This window comes from Strigops habroptila, chromosome Z (genome assembly GCF_004027225.2).
Source record: "Strigops habroptila isolate Jane chromosome Z, bStrHab1.2.pri, whole genome shotgun sequence".
In the NCBI taxonomy this organism is placed as follows: domain Eukaryota; kingdom Metazoa; phylum Chordata; class Aves; order Psittaciformes; family Psittacidae; genus Strigops; species Strigops habroptila.
Genome location: NC_044302.2, coordinates 31,843,931 through 31,870,267, shown reverse-complemented (window position 1 = coordinate 31,870,267; position 26,337 = coordinate 31,843,931). Strand labels below are relative to the sequence as shown.

The window sequence follows — 26,337 nt, the reverse complement described above, 5'->3', positions numbered from 1 at the left end:
TATTTTAAATGACTATCCATTTTTATTGGGAAAGTGTTTTTAATTGCTTAGTACAGCAAAAACATAACCATATAATTGGTAATCAGTAACTGTGTCCATGAAAAATTCTTGCACTGTGATGAAGACCTGCTTACGTCGGCAATATTCATATGTGCTTTCTCCTGCAGCCTTTAACAATGACCTTGTGAGCCCTGCCTTTCTGTATTCAGTTTATACCTTCTTAGCTTCTGTTTACTTTTTTATGTCCCACAGTAAATACATATATAAGTGAAGGAGGTGTTTTCACCATTTTCTTGTTGCAAAACTGTAAAGATATTTGATGTGACTCAAGTGCTGCCTCTAAGCCTTATGAAACATGATTATCAATATGAAAGACAGTTTCTCAAAGGAAGGAGCACTGCCAAAGGAAGTGTAATTTCCACAGTTTAGTTATGGCACTGAGGTGGTAACAGAGCTAGCCAACTTTTTTCCCGGGGGCTAAAATATATTCCAAGGGAAGTGAAATAAGAAACATAAAATGACAAAGATAAAACGAGACGGGTCTGCTCTAAAAGGAGATGTCATTGCTTGAGTCTCAGTGCTCTTTGATTGTTTTAGAGCAAACAGGAAACATCTCCCCTTTTTTTGTTAAAGTCAGACTCTTAGTCTTGTCACAGTCATTACATTGTTTCTATGCTGTTGTAGACATACTTGAGGTATTCTCACCTTTACCACTGATTTTACATTGTCATAATTTGAGTGGAAAAAGTGGAGTTGATTCTGTTTAGAGCAGAATGTCTTTAAAATTAAATGATATTTAGTCTTTTGAAAGAGTGAGGAAAAACATGTCTCTAGGCACAGGTTAGATATTACTTGTACATCAAAGACTCAGAGGAGAAATACAGGCTTCACTCTTTTGCTATTAAAGTACTACCATCTAGAGTTAGATGGGAAGTTTTGTCTCCTTTCTCCTCTATGGACTAGCAACTCTTGTGGTGCACCACGGATCATCCTCTGTTGAAGAGCCAGGGGTCATCTCATAACTTTTATTCATTCTGACAGGCAGACACCTGCCCAAAATACAGCTCCTATAAAGCTCAGGCAAACGTTAAAACCCAAAACATTTCCAGCCAGGAATAGCAAGCTGCTGTGCTAAGACTCCAAATACCAAAACTACACATTTAGACAATTCCAAATACGGTGTAGTTTTTTCTTTTTTTTTCCAATTTCTCAGCTCTTTATTTTCTCCAGAGAAAAATAAATAACAAAATAGTATATTTTGCCTAACCAATAGCATTTTGATTGTGTGTCTGTCACTGAACTCATACGTGTTTCATAAAACAATGCTTCCAGTTCTTCCAGAATAGCTTAAATGGAACTGTTGTATTTCTCCTTAGGACTAGACTATTTTGTAGGTCATTATTATTATTTTTTTTTTTTCTGTTTATTGTGGTTGAACAGCTTTGAGTGTTACTCTTATGTCAATGTGCAGATAACATACACAGAACAATTATGAGTCTGCTGAAGCCAAGTTCAGCTCCTGCCTTTAAACATAATTCTCTTCTAACGAACACTCAAAAGTATTCCTGGGAATCCCCTTGCCAAAAGAAAGCCTATTAACACTCTGGCATAGTATCCAGGAGTTAAGCCCCAGACCACTGCAAAGCTGTGAAAGTAATTATTTCCAGCATCAGAAAGGCATTGACAGTCAGTCAAGGCCTTACTGTCTGAAGATATGCTCGGTACATAGAAGGAATCTTTCCAAATAGTCACCATCATCCTTGATATTAATGTATATCTGTAACAAATGCTTTAAGAAGATGTATGCTTTTCATAGTTGGTCTTGCCTGAAGTTATTAAGTAATCCATCAATTTCTGAAATCCTGGCAAAGGGAAATCATGCTCACAAAGTGTTTCACTAATACAGAAGATCTGGAGCAGGCTGTTTCACTGGATGGTAGCAGGTCTGTGTTTACTGGTGTACACTTGTTTTCGAATAAATAGTACCTTCACAAGAAAACCCTTCTTGATGAGCTAGCTGTGCTCTCCAGGTAGTTTTTCTTACGCTCCTTTTGCTTCCTTATTATCTCATGAATACTGTTCTCAGTAGCTGCTATTAAATACAACTAATCTGCCTAGTTTTGCTATCAGGTTTCTCAGACCCACCTTCATGACTCAGCAGCTGTCCTGAAGCACTCAAGTCCTTGTCTCCATCCATTGCCTTGTTGCACTAACAAGAAACAGCTTCAGGTCTGGTAAGTTCAAGAACAGTTGCCTAAGCAGCCAGTCCCGACGTTGTTTTCCTACATAATCCTCTGACTGCAGGAAAACTAGAATCAAAGTGAAAGGTAATGACATTGTGATAGTATAAAGATAGCAAGAAAAAAAAACCAAACATAAGTAACAAAATAAGAGCAGATGCTTTCAAGTTTCCCACTCCTGAATCCCCAACTGTATGGCATTCTCCCTTTCCTCTCCATGGTTGTCCGTTTGCTCTCCAAGCTCTCTGTTCTTACTGCTGCTGCAACATTGGCAAGTGCAATCCAATTCCTGGATCTGTGTGTGAAGAGAGACTCTTTGAAGCTGGAGGCAGTGTCATATAGCGATGCACCATCCTCGAAGAAGAATAGCTATTGTAGTATGGTACTCCACATAGATGAATTGCTTGTTTTAGAAGAAGGATAGCGAAGCCTGGGCAGTGCTTCATGGCAATGCTTTCAGCTCTGATTATATAGTGCATAGAAGAGTGCTGTGTGAAATACGAGCAGCATTCAGCGCTGTACTAGCTCTAACTCTGTTCATCAAATAAGTCATCCTGTGAGTAGTACAATGTGTAAAGCCTGATTTTACACAAAGTTATGTCCTGAAGCAGCATCAGCTCCTCTCATGCTAGTTGCATCACTGCTTTTCCACCTTCCACTTTTCCACTTCCAGTGTCTTCCAGAGTCCGCTCACTGAGCTGCTTCCTCTTCAATAATTCTACATCCTTCCAGTATTCACCTTTGCAGCATGGGACAGAGGACCTGTTTTGCCGAGACAGGAGAAGCTCACAAGCCAGGCAAGTAAAGGAGCCTATGATGTCAGTTTGCAGCTACGGAAGGGCTAGTGTGCTCATGCTAATAAATATGTATACCATTTAGGGACTGGGCACGTCCCTGCACAGAGGGACTGCAGCATGCTACTTTGTCGTTCCTGCAACAGCAAAAGTGCTCTTCACTCTCTCTTTCCTTGTAACTTACTTATTTCCAAAAGGTTTTAAGAAATTTAAAATGGCTGAGATAGCTACACTTATAGTAAATATAGCTGAATTTGATCAAAGGATTAGTACAGAATTGCTTAGCTTGGAAAGGGCCGGTTGAGATCCAGTCCAAATCCTGCTGCTCAAGCTGGGTCAGCTAGAGCATTTTGTCCAGGACCATGGTGGGGTTTGAAAGCCTCTAATGATGGAGACTCCACAACTTATCTGGGCAGCCTGGTCATGTGTTTGACCACCCTCACAGTAAAAAAAGCATTTTATTGTGTTCATATGCAATTTCCATTTATTAATTTGTGCTCATTGCTTCTTGTCCTGTCAGTGTGAATTACTGAGAAGAGCCTGGTTCCCTTTTCTTTATTCCCGTCCATCAGGATGATTAGACCTCCCTGAGCCTTCTCCAGGCTGAAGTTTCCCAGCTCTTTCAGCCTTGCCTCATATGAAAGATCCTTTGGTCCCTTAAGCTTCTTCATGGACATATTGGACTCATTTGCTGAGTTGTTAGGATGAACTGACAGACAAGTAGTAGCAGCATGTAAGCCTTACTGCCTTAACAAACCAGGCTGAAGTGAGCTGTAAGTCACACAGCTATGTGACTGTAGAAAGGACAGAAAAAATACTTGAAGAGAATTAGTATATTTATTTTCTCAATTAATGTAAGCCCTAGTTCCCAGTCTCTGCTACTAATGCTAGTATTTCAACCCCCCTCACTGGGGCTATCAGTTGTGACACAAAGGCAGTTGAGTAGAAATCCAGTCCATACTGTCTCCCTTTCATTTTTAGTACCTTATCTGGAGCATATGACAAACTTTGGAAAGATTATGTGGAATTCCTGATAGTAAAAGTAACTTGCTTTTCAAGAACTATGTGAGAGTTACCATGCAGCCCAGGATAATTTTGTTCCTAGATTCTTTGATTCACTAGACCATATTATACTTGTATGGCCTTAACATGGCCTCTGGCTTAAGCAGATCTTTAGGTAGCTATGGTGAAGCAAGTGGTTCCAGAGACACTTGTGTGTTGGTTACTCTCATGTTTTGGAAAAGGTGTTAGTTAACAGAAAATCTGTTAGAAACATATGCCTTTGTTTTGATCTTTATTTTTAGAGCTAAGTAGACCAATATGTCTGGAAGCTGGCTTGCAGGCAAACACTTATGTTAAAAAAAGATAATGATTTGGATTTTCTCCAGTTTGCTGTTGAAACCAGTTACATGAAAAAGAGAACTATGTGTTTTGAAAGTCGGTAGTTCTCTAAAAGTAGGAAAGGTTTTCATCTCAGTATCCTGTTTATTTGTGGGCTAATTTGACTAGGACATAGCAGTAGAATATGTGTTTATAATTATTTGGCATAGAAATAGTTTGTATAAAGTGTATTTCTTAGCAATTGCTTGACTTTTTTTTTTCAACTAATATACAGCAAAGCATTGATAAATTTCAGTTTCAGTTCAGTTGCTGCCATAATGAAAGTCAACAGACAGAAAAGAAGTAGCTAAGTTAAGATGAATGTCCTTCTGATTTTATATAGTGCACATCTAAATGGAGTCTTGGTCACTAAGCAGGGGATTTAACCTCAAATAGAAATACTCTTAGCTGATTAAAATTTATCATGGAAACTTTGAAGATGGTGCTTTTACTTCCTCGTGTGGGTTTTTGTTTTTGTTGGGTTTTGTTTCTTTCTTTCTTTCTTTGTTTTGTGGTTGGTTAGTTTGGTTGATTTCGGGGTTTTTTTATCTTTTTTTCCTAAGAAAACCCTGTACTCTTTTAATGAAGGTATTTTCCTTCTAAGAGTGTTCTTGTTTACCTACTTCTTTGATAATTGTTATGGAACATAAAAGGTCTATATCCTATGTATACCCATCAACATGTAAAGGAAATTAGCAGAAACCTTGTAAACTCGCAAAACAACTGTGTAGACAACCCTTGGTCCCAGGGCAATCACTCCATCCTTACCAGGTCACCTCTCCAGGTCCTCAGCTGCGCTTTCCTAAGCAGGTAGAGCACAGCAATTTGAAAATTCTGTAGCATGGGGGCAAGAAGTCATTAACTGTGAGCAATGAACCATTAGTTACCATTTAGACATAGTTTCTTATTTTCAGGTCAAAATCCTACAAAGAAAGGTTGGATATGTAGGCAGTAGGAAAGAAATGGTAGAAGATCCACAGATAATGACTCAGTTGTTTATATCAGCTTTTGGGCTTCACAGGGCATGACAGTACCCTCTGCAGAACACAGTATGGCAGGACTGAGGCTCTGAAAAAACTTGTTTTGTAGTAGCACTGTTCTGCTTAGTTGTTGAAGAGAAGCACACAGGTTCTAATTCAAGCCAATTCTTCTTGAGTTGCTTAAAAAAAACAGTAAATACTTTACAGAGTAGGATAGATAAAACATGAAGGTAAATGTTTACTTAATTTATGAAGTATAGAAGTACTGCTAACCATCCGAATTAGTTAAATGCATTTGGTGCGAAAAAGTTGATCGGTAAAATTTTTAAGCAAACTTCTATTTTGCAAAAGGCAAATTACTTTTTACTTGTTACTTTTGAATGCAGAATGCACTCTAAATCAGGAAAGAGCCATAATACATGTGACTTTAGACTGAGTGCATTAATAAGGTATGTATCAGAACTATGGATTTTTCCCTGCTGATCTTGCTGTTGCAGTGGCTGATGATGCAGCTGGTAAAGAGTGCTTTTCCTTCTCTTATGAAGGAGACACAATCTAAAGTGAAAAGAGGACTGGTAGAAAATAGATATATACTATATTACACTGACATCAGAGCAAAAAACTCACTGGGTAAGTGTGATTACTTTAGACTATCAGCCTATGTATAAGGCCAGCTTACTTTCTGATAATGCTGTAGGCAAGATTGCTGTCCCACAATTTCTTACACGTAAGTAATATTGAAGACTCTTAGACTTCTGTTGCTTGACTTAAATTATGTCCTCAGGGTCACCTGAGTCACCACCTTGGCTTATACTACAGTACAACATGTAAAATATGTGCAGAGAAGTGGTTTAGATTTTAGCTGTTTGAAAATGCATTGTGTTTGATGAAACCAGGTTTTCCTCAGCACTTAATCAAAGTAGTTTTCACTGTATTGTTTCATAAACAAAACCCCCCATCACTGAGTGTGAATATTTGAAAAACATACTTTGTTTTCAAATTTGATTCAGGCCAATGGTGCACGTACAGCTTCTCTCTGGTGGTATGTAGGTTAAACTGAAATATTTCCTTCCAGCAGGAATTTATCATCCAGAGACAGTGAAATTGGAACACGTTCACTGCTGTGGCTGCTTTGTTGCAGTCAGCCTAGAGTATGGATGGGAAACAGACGCAGCAAGAACAAGGTCACCGAGCAGTGATGTTTGACACGTGTTGTGAGTAGTAATACTTGCATTTTTTTTCTTAATTGAAGAATAGAGATTTTGTTGCCTTAGGAAAGGCATTCTGGAATAAAGATTGAGACCACTGGCAGAAATAAGTACATGAAAGGAAACCCAGTCCAGGAAAGCGATCAGTAATAATGAGGTAATGGACAAATTGTGAGCACTGTAAACATAACAAGAGGAACAGACAGTGCGTGCTTAGAAAGCTGATGTTAATGGTGTGACCCTGTTGCTGATGCTATGTAAGCAGGAGTGTGTTCAGTTGTGCAATTGTCCCCTTCGAGCATCTGGGACAGCCCTGCTGCATGAGCCTCCTCGCAGCTGTGAGGCAAGAGACAGGCCTGCTCAGTTTTGGTCTGAAGGTATTGCAGGGCGCAGGGGTGAGTGACAGACGAGTGGCTTTTTAAAATGCTTCTAGCATATGCCATCTGGGTGAGAGTGCTCCAGAGAAGTACAACAATAAACTCATTCGCAGTATTTAAGATACTCAGGCTATTTGAATCTTAAGCTGTTAAAGTGAGATTCATCAGTGCAGAAGCTTTATGAGCATTTCTTGTTTTGCCTTCGGTTTACTGGTTCTTGAATGCTTACACTAGTTATAACTCACAATGTTCCACAGACCTATTGAAATGAAAGAACAAGGAAAACACTTGTCTGTGCATTAGCCAGCACTGACAAAGCACAGTGGTGATTCTAATCACATATTACATATATTACCACATGTTGTCAGTAATTGGTTGTTTGGTTTTTTTTTCAACAAAACCTATGTTTAAGCAAGTGAGCAGGTACCTCTGTGTCACTGCTGGTTGCTGTCAGGCTCTCCTCTTACTTTAAAAGCTTTCCTACAGCAAAGCCAGGAAGAAGTAGATTGGTTTCTGATCCTATGCTAAACAGAGAAAAAGGAAATAAGTATTTGTGTTTTCTCCTACCAGTATGAAAACCCAGAAGGATGCAGAAATAATCAAGAGGAGATAACATCTTGTATGTATACAAATACATGGAAAAAGTGCCAGGAGCTTAAGGTGGAAAAACATTTTTGAAAGGAAACAGTGACTAGAACCGAAGCCAGATGAATTCCGGAAGGAAATAAGTGATACCATTTTAGCATGTTTAAGTAGTCTGACATACACTAGGGATGGATAAACATGATAGCTGGGAAGAGCGAGACCTCTCTGGAGGAACTACCCTCCTGAATCTAGTAGGGAGAGAAGAAGAACTAGAGCAGGGTCTAAAGGCCTGTCACAAGGCCTTTGCTTATACTTTTCTTCTGCTTTTCAGAAATTAGTCCAAAACTTCCTTATTTTAAAGAGGTAAGAAGTTCTCGGTTGGAGCGCTGTATGAACACATGAGCTGATTAAGAGATGGCTTAGGTATCTTTAGTTCAGTGAAGGAGCCGTGAAGTTGGAATGGGCCAAAAAGAACCAGGTAAGCCTTCAGTGCTGCTCCCATGCTTGCCGGCACAGGCAGGACCTGTGCAGGAGTGCCTGCAGACTGCACCCAAGAGTACCAGCAGTTCAGTCAGCACTGCCTGACGGTTACCCCATGATTAGAAGCTCTTCCAGCAGGAGACTAAAGATGTGCAGCCAAGGCAGCTACCAGCCACCTCACTAGGGAAGGAGGCTCTGAAGGAAATACAGGAGCTTTAGGAGCTTGGAACTGTGTGTTATCTGGAAATGTCTCTTAGCCCATTTATCTACCCTGAATTGTTTTAAGCCAATGAATGTATGCTTATTGGGAGAGGAAAATCAGCTTATTCATCACCAGTAATTTTAGATCACTTTTTCCATGATTTTGAACAATAGTGTAAGCAAAATTCAAATATAAATTTCTTTAAATATAAGTGCCATTGTCTTTGCCTCTAAAAGTTCTAGCATAAGTTCAGCTTCTCCCTTTCTTGTGATCTTTTCTCGAATATGATTTTTAAATAATGAAGCACTATTGACCTCAGTATAGAAATAAATCAGAAAACTGGTAACCAAAACCATTTCTAGTCTTGTGTGCTCTGTGAAACAGTTCACTGCCTATGGCACAGTTTCATACACAGACTTGAAGTACAAGAGATGATGCTGAAGCTGGTTTACATTACCACAGTACTGCCAAAAGCTTTGAGGTGGAAAGCAGTTGAATGAATTTTTCTTGCGGATTGTTTGGTAGTCTGTATCAGTCTGATAGGAAGTGAATGTTACAAAAATCAGTCTTCCTTCTCTAGGTACTTTTTGGGTAGTGGATATGTTGAAATATAGAGAAAGTATACATATAATTATACGTTTCAAATGTTTCTTGATAGACAGTATAAAAAAAGCTAAAACAACACGGTATATATAGAAACAGGAAATTTTAAATACAAATTAAGTCTTAGCAGTAGTTGGGGCTTCCCACAATTTTCTTTTCTTTTGTTTGCCTGTGTAGCTCCAATTTCATTCTTTTAACGTTTCTAATCTACTGGGGACGCTTATATTGCTGGCTGAATTTCCTGAATTTTCATCCAGCTGAGAAATGTGGTGCACAATGTCAGCACAATACATAAGTTACATTCAAAATCTTGTTATTGGGCAAAGAAGAAACAAGATTTTACATATAAATCCAATAATTTACTGTTAGTATCACCAAAATCTGGACAATGTAATTTAAAAATCAGTATTAGTTTAGATCTAATCATTGCAGAATAATAATAATAATTAGAACACGGGGAAAAAAGGCTTAGTAGAAGTAGCAATAGAATTTACATCATAATACACAGACTTAGTTTCTGGGGCTTTTACTGGTGCTATCTTACCCTTTTTCTGCTCCTTTCAATCCTAGCGTCAATGTGGTCATTCTCATGGCTTGTGGTGGGTTATGGCGAGTTATCAACATCCAGTGTCCTTTGCCAGGAGAAAAGTGATGTTTATGTTGGTCATTTCTTTCTCACTCTAGGATCCTCTTGGGTTCATTTTTATGTTTGCTAACACATCTTTACTTCTTGCTTTTTCTTCATTAGTCTGCAGCACCATGTTACACCCAGATTTACCATATACGTACTTCAGATGCTTTTGTGTATGTTGCGCACCACTTCTTTGTTACCTAAAATCAGATTTTATTTCCAGTAACAAGTCTGCAATTTCTAACAGGCTACTGGAGGGTTATTTATTGCTGTGGGGTTTCCAGGGCCAAGCCTGTGCCTCATGTCTCATCCTACTCTCCTATAACCACATCCTGTGCCTCCACTTTGCAAAGCTTCTGCTGTTGTACCAGACCTGTGCTTCTCTACACGACATGTCAAAATAGTAGCATGCTACAAAGGATGACTGCTTGCTACTATCAATATGAAAAATGTTGCAATTCCATACAAAGAAATGTAATAAATTAGCCATAGACAGTTTGTCAGTTAGAGGAATTGCTGCCATGGCTAAACCAGGAAAAACAAAGCTTCAGGCAAGTCAAGAAAATTCAGACACAGACCAACCTGTGACAAGCCTCAGTCCTGTGGCCTTGCAGACCCAGTATGAAATGTATGGCCTGTTACTAGCAGTGGCAATAGGGTTTTACAGAGCTACATGGTTACACACATGACTGGGAGCCAGCACAGCCATGAGCTTAACGGCAGTCTGTGGTATCCCACCTCTAAAGTACCACTGACCTAACATTTGTGAAGTGGTTTCTCTTCCTCCTTTTTTTTTTCCCAGAAATTTCATCTTAGAATTGCAAAAAATAAGTCATCTGAATGCCTTTCAAAACTGTACTTGTTGAAATCAACATGGGGTGAGTAAGGGAAGGAAGTATAGCATTTTAATTTCGTGGCAAATTTCCAATAAATCTGTATCAGGAAAAGTTTTTGACCAAAGGTGTTAGGATGTTGATTTTTTACATTTCTCTTGTTGTATTAATCATTGGTTAAGAAAGCATAGAATAAATTCTCTTGACTTTGTAAAACACTTGTAACCATGAAATATGCCATTTTTGATTGAACAACCAATTTAAAATGACTATTGAAGATAAAAGGCAGGCTGAAGATAAAGGGGTAAAAGAAAGAAAATGGAGCCACAAATGAACAAATGTAACATTTCTTAATTAGGGATACCACAACTACTAGGACCACTGACTAGTTTTTGAAGCTGTTTGCACAAACAAGGCTTGAGCATCATTGTAGAGTGCTCGGGAAGCATACTTACTCAATTTGCCCTTACTTTGCACAGTATATATGAGAGTGCAAAGTGGTTTTGTTAGTGATGCTTTTTTTCCAACCGTGTCTGACATATAAAGAAGAAATGGGTGGTAATTCTGTTATTTTTCTGTGGCCAAGTTCATGCCCTTTCTTTTAAAGCAATTACTCAAAGTCCTCAAGCAATGGTCTGTCCTCAGGAGCTTACCTGGATTTAAGCTAGATTTACTAAAGAATATGGGATATTACTTGAACGTTATTATTGTGAAGAAGTTACTGGAAGTTAGGGACTAATGTTTTAAAGCATCTGGTTACTGCTTTGGAGCTTTGGAGTAACTTGCATTGCCTAACAGGACACTGCTTGGATGGCTGTCTGACCTGGTCCGTGATGCAGTTCCAGATGTACATACCCAATAATGATTCAGACAGAGAGGTAAATCAGAGAAGGTGTATGTGACTGTATCCCTTAAAGAAGAGCCCTGGCTTCTGGGACAGCAGAAGCTCCACAAGTTGTCCCAGCTATTAGCTCTAGCTAACAAAGTATCACTGTGTAATTTATAATGTTGCCTGAGAAATGACAGAACATCTTTTCAAAGGTAATATTTAATGCTCAAAAGTCAATAAAATCTTCATCAATCCTGCTGACTTTCCCAGATAGTAGGCACGGATTAGCTGGTCAATGATTTTAAATTTTCAGGCTCCTTATAGTCAAAGTAATGTAAGCCTACACAAATATTTGTTCAGTGAAAGAGCAATATATTAAGCAATCCATTAAGTTGACAAATATATGTGAAATAAGAAATTATGGCAGGCTAATCTCTCTCTTCTTTGTATGAAGTAAGAAATGAGTGTAACCTTTTTGACATTGTCCAAATGTGTGGTTCAGTCGCCTTTTTTGGGTACCTCATGCTTTTAAAATTAATTCTGTCTAGTAGCTATCACAGTTAAACAGCAGAGAAAGACAGCAAAATTGTTAATCACTTGCTGAAAATGAGATAAGTCTTCATTCAGGTGTAAAGTTGCAGTCACTTTTACATGAATCCCTAGGGTTCTATATTTTCTTTTCTTTCTTCTTTTCTTTCAAGTGTTATTGCTTCACATGTGTAGTTGCCTAAGAACAGTGAATGGTCATATTTCATTTACCCAGGAAAAATCTGTCAATCATAGCAAGACTTCCATGAGGTTTAGAAGAATCCCATAGGCCCTAGCAAAGCCTATTCCACTTCACGCTTAGTATAAACTGCTAGGCCAATATTAAAACTTTTGATGTTCAGGCAGACACGTGGAAGTTGCATACCCCAGATGTTCAAAGTAAAATGTTCACAAACTGACCAGTCATAGAAGTTTCATGTTCAAGATGAAACCGTTTCAAAGGCTGTGCTTTTCAGAATTTGGTAGGTGAGGCATTTCTGGATGAAAAATCCTGATTTTTCAAAATCCCTCATGCTGAACATCCTAGAATAGAGGCAACCATAATCTTTAGTTGTTTAGAAAGATATCACTGTTATCCATGTTTTTAAAAATGAGAATGAATAAAGATAGTTAATATTTTTTTTCAAATAGCTTTGCTGAATTACTGCATCTTGAGAGCTTTCTGAAATACACAGGGTGTCGTGGTCTCACTCCTGTGATGTGCTGAGCATTGACATCTTAAAACATCTTCTGCAGCAGGTAAAATCTTTCAGCACCAAGAGAAATTTGTAAGGTGGAAAAGCTTCACAAAGAGAGTGAACTGCAGTAATATACAAATAGCAAATATGAGAGAGAGTAAAGGAATGACTTCGTTGGAGATTGCAACCATCTGAGCACACTGAATGTAAGACAGCTTTGAGCCTAAACTTATTTTATTGCATAGCTTGAATCCATTGCAATGCTAATATCTTCTGCATTTTAGCAGAATTCTTTAACTTAGTTTCAAGATATGCTAACAGAACTAAATGTATTTTGATTTTCTGTTAGCTCCTTCTGTTTAGCTCAAAATATGGGCAAAAAGATCTTTCATATGATTATATCCCCAGATGATGGTCACAGGGGAAAGCTGATGAAAGTTTTAGTTTAAAGGACCTGTAGATGACTAAACAGGTGACTCTGTATACTCATTTATTTCTGTATTTGCCTGTAATCAGATGAAATTAACTGCTGAGTAGGATGAAATTTACTGCAATAATTTCATCTGTAATCAGATGAGACTATCTGCTGAATAGAATCGCATTACTGACAGGGAATTATTCTACTCTCTGAAAATGCAGAGATATATGTAGAGACATACAAGTATATTTTGTACTGCTTGTGTGCAAAAAATAATAAACATCTATGTAAAGGTAGTTTATACTTGGAAACCATGTACTCAGGGGATGGTGGTATTATTCTTCACAATGACAGGGGAAAGAAAGAAAGAAACAAGAATGTTGTCACAGTGTAGGACCCAGAATGCCATACCAAATAATTTAGTCCTTCAGTAGTCAAACTCCACTTAGCTGAAGGGAGACCTTTTATAGTAAGAATGCAACATTATTGTAGGCAAAATCTTGAGCACATATGTACTCTGCAATTTACATACTGGAATGTCTAGAAATTACATGCTTCATCCTGAGAGAATGAACAGGAAGATTAACTGGCTCCCTCTGTATTGTGACATGAGTGCCTAAGATGCACTTGATGGGCAAGCCACTTAGTTATTCAAGTAGCAGCTAAGTAGCTTGTAGTAATTCCAGTTACTACACTGAATATGCTCTTTAAGATCTCACTTACCCTAGTCCTTTATCCCTGTTCTTTTCCAGTGTTGGGGTTCTCTGACCCACTTCCTACTCCCTGCAGACAAAAATGGCCAATCAAATTTATTTAAACTATCATTAACACATTTTCCCAGTGTATGCTCAGCTGCAGAACAAAGCATCTCCAGAGCTAAGCAATATGTATTCTATTTGTTAAGCAGTATGGATCTGTACCCAGATCCATAGGAAAGTAACATGCAATTACTTGGGTTTTGGCTGGAGAGTTTTGATTCTAGCTTTAGGCAATTAAATTCAAGTCCTGCCTCCCTATCCACCTTCTGGGAGGGATGCAACAGAGACCTTGTCAATAGAGATACGTACCAGCTTGCTGATAGAGAAGCACTCATGGTAGCAATATTTAGAGTAAAATATCATCATCCTCCTGCTGTAATAGTTCATTCATTCTAAGGGCAGTAGAAATACCCTACTCCAGGACTGTAAACATACATTCTGGCAATTTCTGCATATTTTAGGTAAAATCTATGTACATTTTAATGCACATGTGTTGGGTTGTTTGTTGTTTGGTTTTTTTTTTGTTGTTGTTTCTTCAGATTTTAGGTCAGAACTGCCTTTTAATACAAGCTATGTAAAAAAAAATTTGACAAATATATTTAAGTGTTTCAAATCTAGTGGAAAAGGAGCTCCTTACCAAAGTGTTACTTAAACTAAAGCTTGGTTTTAAAGAACTGTAAAATATCAGCTTCTCAACATGCTTCTCATTTGAGTACGTAAAGAACAAAGTAACAAACCAGCACTTAACTGAATACCAAAAAGATGGGAGTGGGCTTGTGTCTGTGTGTCTTTTTAAACACATGATTGTAAAACCTCAATTTATACATGGCTAAGGGAACATGGCAGGGAAAGATGTATATGTTTGATTTTTTTCCAAGAAACAGTGCAAACCCACAAGCAAAAGGCAGAAAATATAGTCCTTATATGTTACATGTATCTTTTACATTTATCATTGGTGAAATTCTAACTTCTTTTATTCTTAAGATCTTCAAAAGAAAGAACAAACTACATAATGGGTCTCTCATCTAAAATTATATTTTGTGTTTGTAGTTCCACAAGCTTTGTTCTTGAAAAGCAGATAACATTCATGTCGTCATTTTTATAATTCATTGTCTTATATTGTCTTCTATATTGTCTTTTTATTTTCCTAAACAATTAAGCTATATCATACCACTTTCCTGTAGCAGGAGGCCCTGACTTTGACGGCAACAGGATAGGAGTATTTGACCTTGATGATAGAGCCCTGTGCCTCTGAAGAGAAAAGAAAAACAACTTTGAGAAAGTTATCTGAGTGAAGAGACATAGTCAGTAGAAAAGCAGGGACTTGGCTAACAGAGACTGCACGCATGAAGGTAACACCTTAACCAATTAATGTATAGCAGGGGTGAGTTAACGAAGGCTAAACCCTATCAGGAGTTGCCTGGTGGCAACTGCTTACATTTATTACTGTATAAATAAGGCTCTGTTAAAGCAATAAAAGTCTTTGGTCTGCAGATCGCCAGAGTCCGTGCCTTTAATCTCCACACTTTTCCATAAATTTGTTTTGTCAGTTTTTCTCTAAAATATGCATGGAATGTTTATGAAAATTTTCAGAAGGCAATATCTTCCAAACGTATCATTTAATGGCATGGCTAAAGATCTCTGGCATCTTTATTTTGCTTGATTAAAGAGACAAACTGCAAAGTTGTGTTTGTGCATCTCTGTGTCTCTTGATCCGTGGAGTGGCCCCTCAGCAATAGAAGAATAGTCTTTGAGCTCAGATGAGCTGAGCTGAAGTGAACTTGAGAGACCTGTCAGTCACTGAACTGTTAAAAGAACTTATGTGATCTGTGGCCACTGTCTGTAGGAAACTGCCTGGAAGCCACTGTGGAAAACCCAGCACCTGAATTTTTGTTTCTGATATCAGCCAAACACAACAGAGAGTTTTAACTAAACTTTTTGTAGAGGTCACTGCATGCAGAGACCTGGGCAAATCTTTGCAAAATCTGTGATCCCTCTACACACAGCGAGAATTATTTTGGACATGGATGCACTTATAGGGACAGGGCTTGACACTGATAACCTGAGAGAGTTAATATCTTCTGAAAAACGCCAGGATGAGGGCTGCAGGACTAGACATTGATGGCATTAAATACCCTCAGGCTAAGATGGTGCTTGGCAGATGAGTGTGTAATACACCACAGGCATTAATGTATTTTTAAAAATAACCACATTTTCTACTAAGAATCACAGGAATGCATCACAAATTGATGCTTCTTATTGCTTGAGTGAATATACTTAATTCTTTGCAATGTTTTTAAAAAATTTACATTCCTTCAGACTGGAAATTTGACTGAAATGATGTAAAGGGAAAAAAAAAAAGATGAATGGTTAATCCCATGGGGTGTTTATTTTGTGCTTTGAATTGTTCTGGTCAGCATGATGCAAGATCAGAGTGATAGGACATTGTCACAGTCCCTGTTGTACCACCACAGCCTTTTCCTTTCCCCTGCCAGTTGCATAAGGAAGAGGAAGTTAAAGCAATGGTGAGCTGATAAGCTACAGCAAGCAAACTGAGCTTTACTGCCTGAGCACCATGTGTCTCTTGCATCCTGGCCACTTCAGAGGCTATTGTGATGGATTGACATGGAGAGCAATAGCACAGTTGTATTTGGGAAGACTTCTTCACAGAATGTCCTGTGCACCAGCTTACAAAGATGAGGAAAGGTCATCATGAATATTGGAAGAGGAATTGTCCCATTTTCATTCTTTACTAACCATATTCTGACATGGGAATGGATCAAAGCAGAATATGATACCTTCATCATTTTCAGGGTGTTTTGCATGTCTTTTTTGCTTGCAGCTTAGTAAATATTGTAAGATGAGATCGTAGATGTCCTTTAGAAAAGAGTATACAAATCACATAAATTAAAATTATTGAATGAGCATTTAATTTAGGATCACTTGCTTAGATCTGGTGACAGCTCACCAGGAAATTTTTGTTCAGTAACCCTTCACATCTTTGTTGCTCACCTGCAGGTTGTCCAGTTGTTCCGGCAGTGGATTTTAATTCCGTGTTGATCACAATCTTCAGGCCTCCATTCATATTATTCCACATTGTATGCTGCAAGGCACCATCAGGAATGAATTTGTTGTGTTTAGAGTCTGCAGTTAGCATCCCAGAAAAGCGGCTATGATTAGCCAAATAAAAGTCTTTCAAAGACAGCCACCATAACCCAGCTGAAGTGCTGCAGCTGATGTCACCCTATTAAAAGTCTGTCTTCTTTTTAATCAGTGGATAGAAGAGATCATTTTATTTAATTCACAAAGTACATATAATGAACTGCCTCTTGCATATTGAAACTTTGGGAGGTGACAAATGGGGAATGGGCTAGGAGTTTGTCGCTGGGGATTTTTTTTTTTTGGTTTTGCTTGCTTGCTTGCTCCTTGCTTCTGTACTCCAGTTCAAATTATAATAAACCCACTGATTCTTCTCATCCCAGCTTAATACTGAATGGCCCGCAGATATATTTGTTGTACAGAAATACTGCTTTTGTGCTCTGTAGGTCACAGCACCTGAAGGAGCAGAACCTAAAGAGTTACTCACCATTTCACAGAAAAGTGTGTAGCAGCTCCATGTGTGTTGCACTTGGTCGCTGACCTGCTTACTGATAGAAATGCAGTTTTGGAAGTAATCTGATATCACAGTTTTGCAGTACTCTAGTCCAAATCTACCAGCCTCCAACAGGGCAGACCTGTTCCCTTGACATGACCTTGGAGTTGGTATAAAGGGCAAAAAGGAGAAACATTCTGATTCTGAGAGAGCTTTTAAAAATTAAGGTTAAATAAAAATTATCAAAATAGGAAAAGCTGTGGAAGGAAAAAAGGGTTTATTTGTCTTCAGAATTTATGTTTACTTTTCATTAGTCAGAAATAACATATACTCTTGGTCATAGCAAGCTAAAGCAAAAATGAGTTGTCTCTTGTCCTTTTGTCTTCCACACACACACACTTGCTCTCTACCCATCCTCGTTCTCCCTTTTCTCTCTCCTTCTCTCCTTTCTTCTTTACCCTTTGCTCTCTTTCATGCTGCCTTTCTATGCCTCTTTCACACACCCTCTGTCTCTGACCCTGCCTCCCTCATGCTCTGCCTCTCTTCCTAACCCTGGCTCCCACTTCCTGCTCTCTCATCCTCTCTGCCTTGGAAACAGATTTTCTCGGGATGCGTTTCTCCTCCTAGTTCAAAATTCTTGATCATAGGGATTAATATTGCTCCCTTCCCTGCACCCCCCCAAACTTATAAGAAGAAAGCTTATTTTTTTAAAATCTTTCCTGTCTTCCAGCCCCTTAGAAACTTGATGTCTATATTTTCTTAGGGAAATCATGAGCATTAGTAAACATATAGATTTAGCCATGGTAAGCAAAACAAATGAAGCAAAACAAATATCCTAGGATATTGGGAAGAAATGCATTGCAATTTTTAAAAGTATGACACTCTGGTCTCTGATTTTCTGCTCAACTATTCATTATTCTTTTACTTGCCTACAACGAGTTCATATTTGCAGACAAGTATGCTGCTTTGCAGCTGAGTGTCTCAGCTGAGACTGGGCTATATGAATAGCTGCTAATTTAGATGTTCAGTCCTTGACATCTGATGATTTGATTTCTGGTTCTTGAAGTTTAGTCAATTACAAATGTAGAAAAATCTCCTTTGGATCTCCTTGATGTGTCCCTGAGCTCCTGAGATGAATTAAATCTTATTTGACAAGAAGCTTAAATATATATACATGAGATTTAAGAACACCCTCCCCTCGAATATTTACTTACAATACCTGTAAAAGTCTCTTTTATTTTAAAAATGACACTTGCATTTCTTGTGTCTTCAGATCAATCCCTTGTCAATGGAAGGTATTTTAAATAGCTCACACAAAAGTAATGAAATTGAAAATTCACCTAATAAAGCTGCTTTTTTACCCTTAGTTTTAGGTAAATGGTATTCACAAAGTAAACAGTTTGGACTTAGCCTTCCCCTTTGTTAGAACTAATTAATCTCTTTCTGTGGGATAATTGCAAACAAGACTGTATCTAAATGATCCCTTCCATTCCCTTTTCTCTGTTACCATATTTTAATTTTTGCAAGTTTGGTTTTTCGTTATAGAATTTTTCCTGGCAATGAATTATGATTTAGAGGTAAATGTAAAAGTGTTCTGGTTTTATCTTTTTATTTCTTTACTAAAAAGTATATAAGAAAAGAATAAATAATTCTTCAACCCAATTTTAATCACTGGCTACAGTGATAGAGAAGTAATAGCAACATAGAAATGTAAGTCCGGAACACTCACTTCTAGCAGATGATGATATAGTAAACCTCTAGTTGTGTCTTAAATGTAATGATATCATTATTCCCCTTTACTTTTTTATGACTAGTTTAGCCTTGTAACCAAATATATTGCTTTCTCAGGTGAGTATTCAGCTGAGGTGGCTCTGTGAGATAGATACCAGCTAATCCTGATGTTTGCTTCTGATGATCTGATTTCACCTGGTTTGCACAGATTTAACTTAGGATCATTTAAATTCAGCTGAGGAGCTGTCAATAACAATGGGATATTATGAACAACCTGAAATATGATTAAAGGGAACAAGCTATTTGGGAAGAAGAGGGATCCTACATCTCACTGCTAGGCAGTCTGAAGGGAAAGTGGCAGTCAGTTAAAGCATTAGCCAAGTGCCTGTCAGGACACTGATAGCAGAAGTGGAAAGAGCTGGCTTGAGAAACAGTCTTCTTTCAGCACAAATTATTTATGTCATCCAACTCACTCACCACTGTAAGGAATATAGCAGGTAGTAATCATGCCTAGGCACATCAATAATTAGTGTATATTATCCATATTACACTGCCATAATCTAGAACCTTGTGTAACCGGGATGCTGTTGGGCACTTTACATATATAACTAGGAACACGGCAGCTAAGAAAATGCTTTAAATGACCCCTGTGTAATCACAGGCTCCTATCATGGTTTGTCTGGAGATTGGTTATATGCAGTCCTAGATACTTTAAAATGCTTTGCCTGTGGCAAATGAGTATTTCTAGACTAAGAGTGAACATGGTTGATTATAACATCAGAAGAAATGGAGTTTCTGAGAGGTCAAGGAAAGGTAAAAAATACAGGGGCTATATCACACAACAGCAGAATGAAGAAGTAGAAATATATGATGGAAGGTCTTTCATTTCCTTCAGACCTACTGTGAATATTGTATATGCATAAACCAAAACAGATGAAGGGGGAAAGGATCTTTCTTCACATGAATGGTTCCATTGCAAACTGCATGTGTGAGAAAAGAAATATGTTCACCCTCATGGTGCTAAAACCATTTCTTCAGGCACTCTCTGAAGTTTCCAAAGACTTTTAACACATCTGCAGCAAAACACAAAGAAGTCATCATCACCTTAACCTCACCTTGTATAAAAAAGAATGAAACAATGCTTCAGAAATCTTTAAAAAATTGCATATGTTCCTTATTTGTTCACAAACTGCTGAATTTTATTCACACACGGATAGGCAGCAAATAAGTTTAAAAGCAGACAGTACAAACAAAAATGTAAACCCAGTAGCATTTACTTTTCACTTCAAGGATCCTTCTGTTTTCAGTGACAAGGTTTCATATTTATACATTGTCATCTCAGCTTTCAGTTGTACATGCATAAATTTAGTACTGTAACAGAGACTTACCAAACCCATAACCAAAGATGTTCGCTTTTAAAGTGATGCTGTTGCATTTCTGCAAATTTAGAGACCATCAAAATCTAGAAATAACACACTTTTAAATACTGAATGTGATAAGAACAAATGGCTGTCTAGACAGGAAGTATGTCTAGAAGTATGTCTACAATCCTCTGGCACGGTTGCCTGCAAGTGGAGTCCGTGGGCTTTGATGACCTACTCTTTCTTCATTCTTTTTATCCATGACTCTTTGACTGGGTTTCTGAGGTCTGCTTTTCTGCTTTTTAGCCTACCCATCTGCTAGGGAGTTACAGGACTCCCTGACAGTAAACACAGGATAACTAAGAAGATATCTAATGTTCTTTGACTTTGAGAAACTGATATATTAGGAAACTGTTGTATTCCTGCTCATGTTAGCCTGTTTCAGATCAGGTTCTCTGCAAGACAGAAGAATCTTTAAATAGTTTTCTATTTTGAGCCCAGAAGTTTTTCATTTTGCTAATTCCCAAAAGTCATGGAATTAGTTTCTTGCTTTACTAATTCTGAATGTGCACGTGCACATATTTTGTTTCATAGGTTTAGAACACGTACATAAATAGATATAATAGATAAATGTATATATAACACTAGCATTTGAAGGTAAATGTGTATAAATTAAATAAACATATATATTTGTATAACCTAACTGAATTGCATATGATATTTCTTGCAGGATTTTTAGTTACTTACAAAGCAGTGTCAATTTATTACTTTATGTGTTATATGTTCTTAGTTAATTAATCCTTTTTATTTCACTGTGAGTTTTATCTTCCTTTCTTCCTCATGGGTGTAGAAGCCCCTGATGTGTAGACTGAGAAGAAAAAGGAAGCCTTTTATGATATTGGCTGTTAGAAAGCAGATAGTTCGTTAGGTATGCATTATCTACAACACTGTTAATCATTACTAGGGCAATTATTCTAACTTTAGCAAGCATGTCCGTTGTTTGCTAAGTGGCCACTTCTTTCTGGCATTTTTACTGAGAAGAGAGCAGTCTTTCAACCTGAGTGTGTTCCCAGAGCTCTGTGAGCTTTGCTGGAAAAAAGGATGTTTTACCTCAGATGAAGTTAATGCCCCCATGTGTACTCGCCCACTGACACACTTCACCCCATTTCACTTCTGTCCTGACTGACTCTCCTCCAACAGAAGAAAAAAAACATGTGAAAGGGAGAAGTCAGCAGTTTCAGATCACATTGCAAAAGACTTTCCACACTGATTTATAGGAGAAATGAAAGTCTCACCCCCTCTTTCACTTCCTGGACCAGTGCTTATCTGAACAATGTGGAAACACCAGTGAGAGGGAAGAACGGTTTCATGAAATGCAAGAGTTTGCATTTGGAAATTTCATTTGATATTGAAAACACCTTTTAGAGTGAGACCATTGTTTGGTTTGGCTTGGTTTGGTTTTGTTAGGCTTTTTTTTTTTTTTTTTTTTTTTAATGTTTTGTTTTGTTTATGTTTTTCTTGAGCTTACAAAATTGTTCTTATTTAATCTGTGGGGCTTGAGAAATTTTTCAAAATGTGCTGTGCTGTAGCAGCAGTAGAACTTCTGCAGAGTTCATAGCAGCATGTGTAAAGATGCCTAAAGGTCCTGTAAATTCAGTTCCTCAGTAGGAGTGATCTGTAAAACTGTAAAATTGGTTTTAAAAGTTTGTGATTTTTAATTCTCAAAAAAAATTGAGAATTTTTTAGCATGTTTAAAAAAATAATTCCATACTTTCTGATGTTTTTCCCATAAAGCATGACATTTCTTCCTAAATGTACAAGGTAAAAATAATGGACAAGTGTCCTTACTTTGAAAAGAAAATGAAATGTTATTTTGAAACAGTATATCATTCAGGGTAAGAAATTACTCAGATCAGTAGCTGCAGGTCTCGCAAAGAAAACTGTGTCTATATTCATGACATAAAAATGTATATTTTGTACTGAATAAAGAATAATAAAAATGAAGAAAAATCCCTATGCTTATTATCTGGTCTTGGCAGAGGTAAAATATACATGTTCTACACTGTAAAATATTGATTAAAATTACCAAATAAAACTGTTATGTGGACGATAAATGGTATAGAAGCATTATAACAACTAATAAAAGAAAAATCTCCTAAAAATAGCCTCGATTATTATTTTCACATATACGCATATTGCAAAATTAAATATACCTCATCTAAACAAGATATTTTGGATCTTACTTTAGAAGCTGTGTTACTACAGCCTACAGGATCATGGGTTTCTATGTGTAAAATTAAGCCATGCAAACTGTTTCTCAAGTTACTGCTTAACCGATACCTAAGAAAAATATATTAATGAATGCTGCCAAGAATTACTTTTATCTGATCAAATAAAGAAAATTACTTCTGCTTCCTCAAAGTAACCAAGAAGGACCATGATTACTTTTACATTTGTTTAGGTTATGGAAATGTAAGTAAAAATATGAGAAGGTCGGGGGTAAGAAAATATTAGTCATTTGGTCACTGAACATGCAAAGACAAGAAATGAAATTAAGCAGGTTAAGCATCAAAAAGAGAAAGGGGATAATGACATTAATGCTGTGCCTTTGAGGATATCTCCTTTTCAAATGATGTTTGTAACATCTTTGAAACACTGTTTTTGCTAATAGAAACAAGAGGTAACCGAAACAAACAGTGGAAAGAAGTGACATTTGGGCTATGCCTATATGATTTAAGATCAAGCTGTTACCCTATTCGTGCTCTCAGGGCAAAACAGTTGAGCACCTATTTTATTTTGAAGAATTCTGTGGAAGTACCCAAGAAGGAAAAAAAAACTTACCAAAAATATTATCAAAAATACAAAATGAAACAAATCCTTGAAGTCCCCAAAAATGCCAAATAAGAGGTTTAAATAACACAGACACAAGAGAAAATATTTTATCTCGGACTTATGTAGCCTAAATGCCTTCTAAATCCCCAGGTTAGTGTTTCCTATTAGGTGTCCTGGGCCTTCAGCAGCTTCTACCAACATAAATTGCTAAAAGCAGAGAATTTTGTCCATCTGCATTCAGACCATTCTTGTAATGAATGTAAAGATTATAAAAGGACAGGGCAGAATGAAAGTGATTGGTCTATTAGCCAGCAGTGTCCCTAGGCAGCCGAGAATCTTGTGATCAGTTCTGAGCCTCTCACTACCAGAGAGACATTGAGGTGCTGGAGTGGGTCCAGAGAAGGGCAATGGAGCTGGTGAAGGGCCTGGAGCACAAGTCTGATGAGGAACAGCTGAGGGAACTGGGGTATTTAGTCTGGAGAAGAGAAGGCTCACGGGGGACCTTATCGCTCTCTACAACTACCTGAAAGGAGGAGGGAGCCAGGAGGTGGCTGGTCTCTTCTCCCAAGGAACAAGTGATAGGACAAGAAGAAATGGCCTCAAGCTGCACCAGGGGAGGTTTAGAGTGGATATTATGAACAATTTCTTCCCAAGAAGGGTGGTCAGGCCTTGGAACAGGCTGCTCAGGACAGTGGTGGGATCACCATCCCCGGAAGCGTTCACAAACCATGTAGATGAGGCCCTTAGTGACATGGTTTAGTGATGGCCTTGGCAGTGCTGGCGCAATGGTTGGACTTGATGGTCTTAAAGGTCTTTTCCAACCTAGTTGATTCTATGATTCTAGGTTTAGGCATTACTGATATTTGCAGTATCCTTCAAACCAGGATGATGTAATAACTATGTACACTGAAAAGTTTACCAGGTGTGTCCTTGGAAGCGCAAAAATAATCTGGCTTTGTGTCATCATGTCAAGCTCAATGCAATAGGGGTAACTAGGGAAGAAGAACAAGAAGTAGAATGTGCTCAAGAATTGTACAATTAATAAGGTAATTGTTGAATTACCTTAAGAACATGTATATAAAGATAGTGCTCAGTTCTGAAACAACATTGTGGCCTACAGAGTTTGCAAAATCCACAATAAGCTTGCCTAATACTAAGAGGTTTGTGCTGCATAAAATGTAATGGTGGTAGGCAGTAATGCTAAGTGCTCTGAGCGTTTTGTTGTTGCTTTTGTGTGTACACTTACATGTTTAGTAATGAGCAAAATAAGGAAAGTGATGAAAACTCTCGAAATGTACTTCACAGCTTGGTCTGCAACCCATGAAGGTACTTCATTAAGACTAAGATCTAGTCAGTAAACTATTTTTAGTCATGAAAGGAAACTGGATAAAATCCTAATATGAAAAAAAATCAGTCTTTCCTGTGTCTGAAAACTCTGCTGCATCTGACAGAGCAAACATCTTTTTAGTATTAGAACAAAGTTAAACAAAAGCAAGCTCTGGATTATAAGAAATGCCATTCATCCTGTCTCACATTTATGTTGCAAATCCAAATACAATGATTTAACTGAGGACATTTAGTGAGCCTTATTGCTGCTGCACATGTATTCCATTGGGGATAAAATTACACTACATGGATTAAATCAATCTAACACCCTTCCCAGACACAGTGATCAATTAGATGAACTCAGGTACTGTAATTTCCTCTTGCTTTATGTGATCTTCTGGGGTATATTCTTGCTTCTTTATGCTGCAGAGAGTTAGCTGTTCTGAGCTCTTGCTGGTAGACTGTGGAAGAACAACTGTCTCTTCTGGAATCATAGCAGGAGTTTAGGGAAATTGGTGATTTGGCCTTGCTTTTCTTGTAAAAATGTGCAGTTCTATCAATCAAGTAAAGTTTACCAAAAGCTATGTGGCTGAGAGGGGTAACAAGTTAACCATCTTAGTGAAGTCTGCAAAGAAGAGACATTGGGAAATGGAAGAGATGGATTGTAGAAACATCATTCCCTGTCTAAGGTACAGAGTAAGTAACAAGACCAGTATAGTCTTCCCTCACCCATTTTAGAGGATTAAGTTATCCTAAGAGCGGCCTACCTGAGAGAAAATATCTACTATAAGGCTCCACCTTTGTTATTAAGCAGGTATTGGAAAACACACATGATATGCAAGCTCTGAGAAGAATTTTATCAAGCAAAGAAAGATTCATAGAATCATGGACTGGTTAGGATTGGAAAGGACCTTAAGACCATCTAGTTCCAACCCCTCTGCCATGTGCAGGGACACCACACACTAGACCAGGTTGTTGCAATACCTGTCCAACCTGACCTTGAACACTGCCAGGGATGGGGCAACCACAGCTTCATTGGGCAACCTGTTCCAGTGCCTCATCACTCTCACAGTAAAGAATTTTTTCCTTATATCTGACCTGAATTTGCCATGTTTAAGCTTGAACCCATTGCCCCTTGTCCTGTCACTACAGTCCCTGATGAAGAGTCTCTCTCCAGCATCTTTAGTGGCCTCTTCATGCACTGGAAGCTGCTCTAAGGTCTCCACACAGCCTTCTCTTCCCCGGGCTGAACAGTCCCAATTTTCTTAGCCTGTCACCTCAGTGTCTGGCAGGATCATGGAACAGATCCTCCTGGAAACTATGCTAAGGCACGTGGTAAAAAAGGAGGTAATTAGTGAGCAGCTGACATGGCTGTGAACTAAGCGCAAATTGTGCCTGACAAAGTTGGTGGCCTTCTGTGACAGGGTAAAAGTGCTGGTGTATAAGAGAAGAGTGACTGATATCATCTACCTGGACTTGTGCATGGCATTTGATACTGTCTTGCACAATGTCTTTCTCTCTAAAGTGGAGAGGCATGGATTTGACAGATGGACCACTTGATGGATAAGGAATTGGCTGGATGGTCACACTCAAATAGTTGCAGTCAACATCTTGATATCTAGATGGAGACCCATTTTTATTTGTATTCAAGAGCTGAAGATAAATAAGTGAGAAATACTGGTCTTGTGCAAGAGGTTCTTCTTGTTTATTAGCTATTCAGACAAACAATATCATGGTAAGGAGACACTGTATATTTTTTTACAAATAGTTATGTATTGGAACCAAAATATTTGAGTTACCTCATAGCTTCTACAAAAGAATAGAAAAAAAATTTAATTTGGAGATAATACAAAACTGTTACAAAAGTTTATTAAGCACAAAGAATAAAAGAACTACTGAAGTTTTTAAAATAGTAATTAAAATAGCAGGTCCTCAGTGTCTTCTAGGACCA

General features: G+C 37.9%; 2 long non-coding RNA genes across 3 annotated transcripts; one reads left to right on the top strand and one right to left on the bottom strand.

Moving 5' to 3' along the window:
* Window positions 1–1,011: 1,011 nt before the first annotated feature.
* LOC115619616 lies at window positions 1,012–10,302 on the bottom strand. Its single transcript, XR_003995069.1, has 2 exons — window positions 9,394–10,302; window positions 1,012–2,309 (listed from the first exon to the last, which is right to left on the bottom strand). It is a non-coding gene; the product is annotated as an uncharacterized LOC115619616 (long non-coding RNA).
* LOC115619615 lies at window positions 5,709–18,051 on the top strand. Of its 2 annotated transcripts, XR_003995068.1 has the most exons (5): window positions 5,709–6,608; window positions 7,896–8,042; window positions 12,427–12,574; window positions 14,729–14,896; window positions 16,040–18,051. It is a non-coding gene; the product is annotated as an uncharacterized LOC115619615 (long non-coding RNA). The 2 variants fall into 2 exon arrangements; XR_003995067.1 differs by having other exon boundaries at window positions 7,896–12,574.
* Window positions 18,052–26,337: the final 8,286 nt, after the last annotated feature.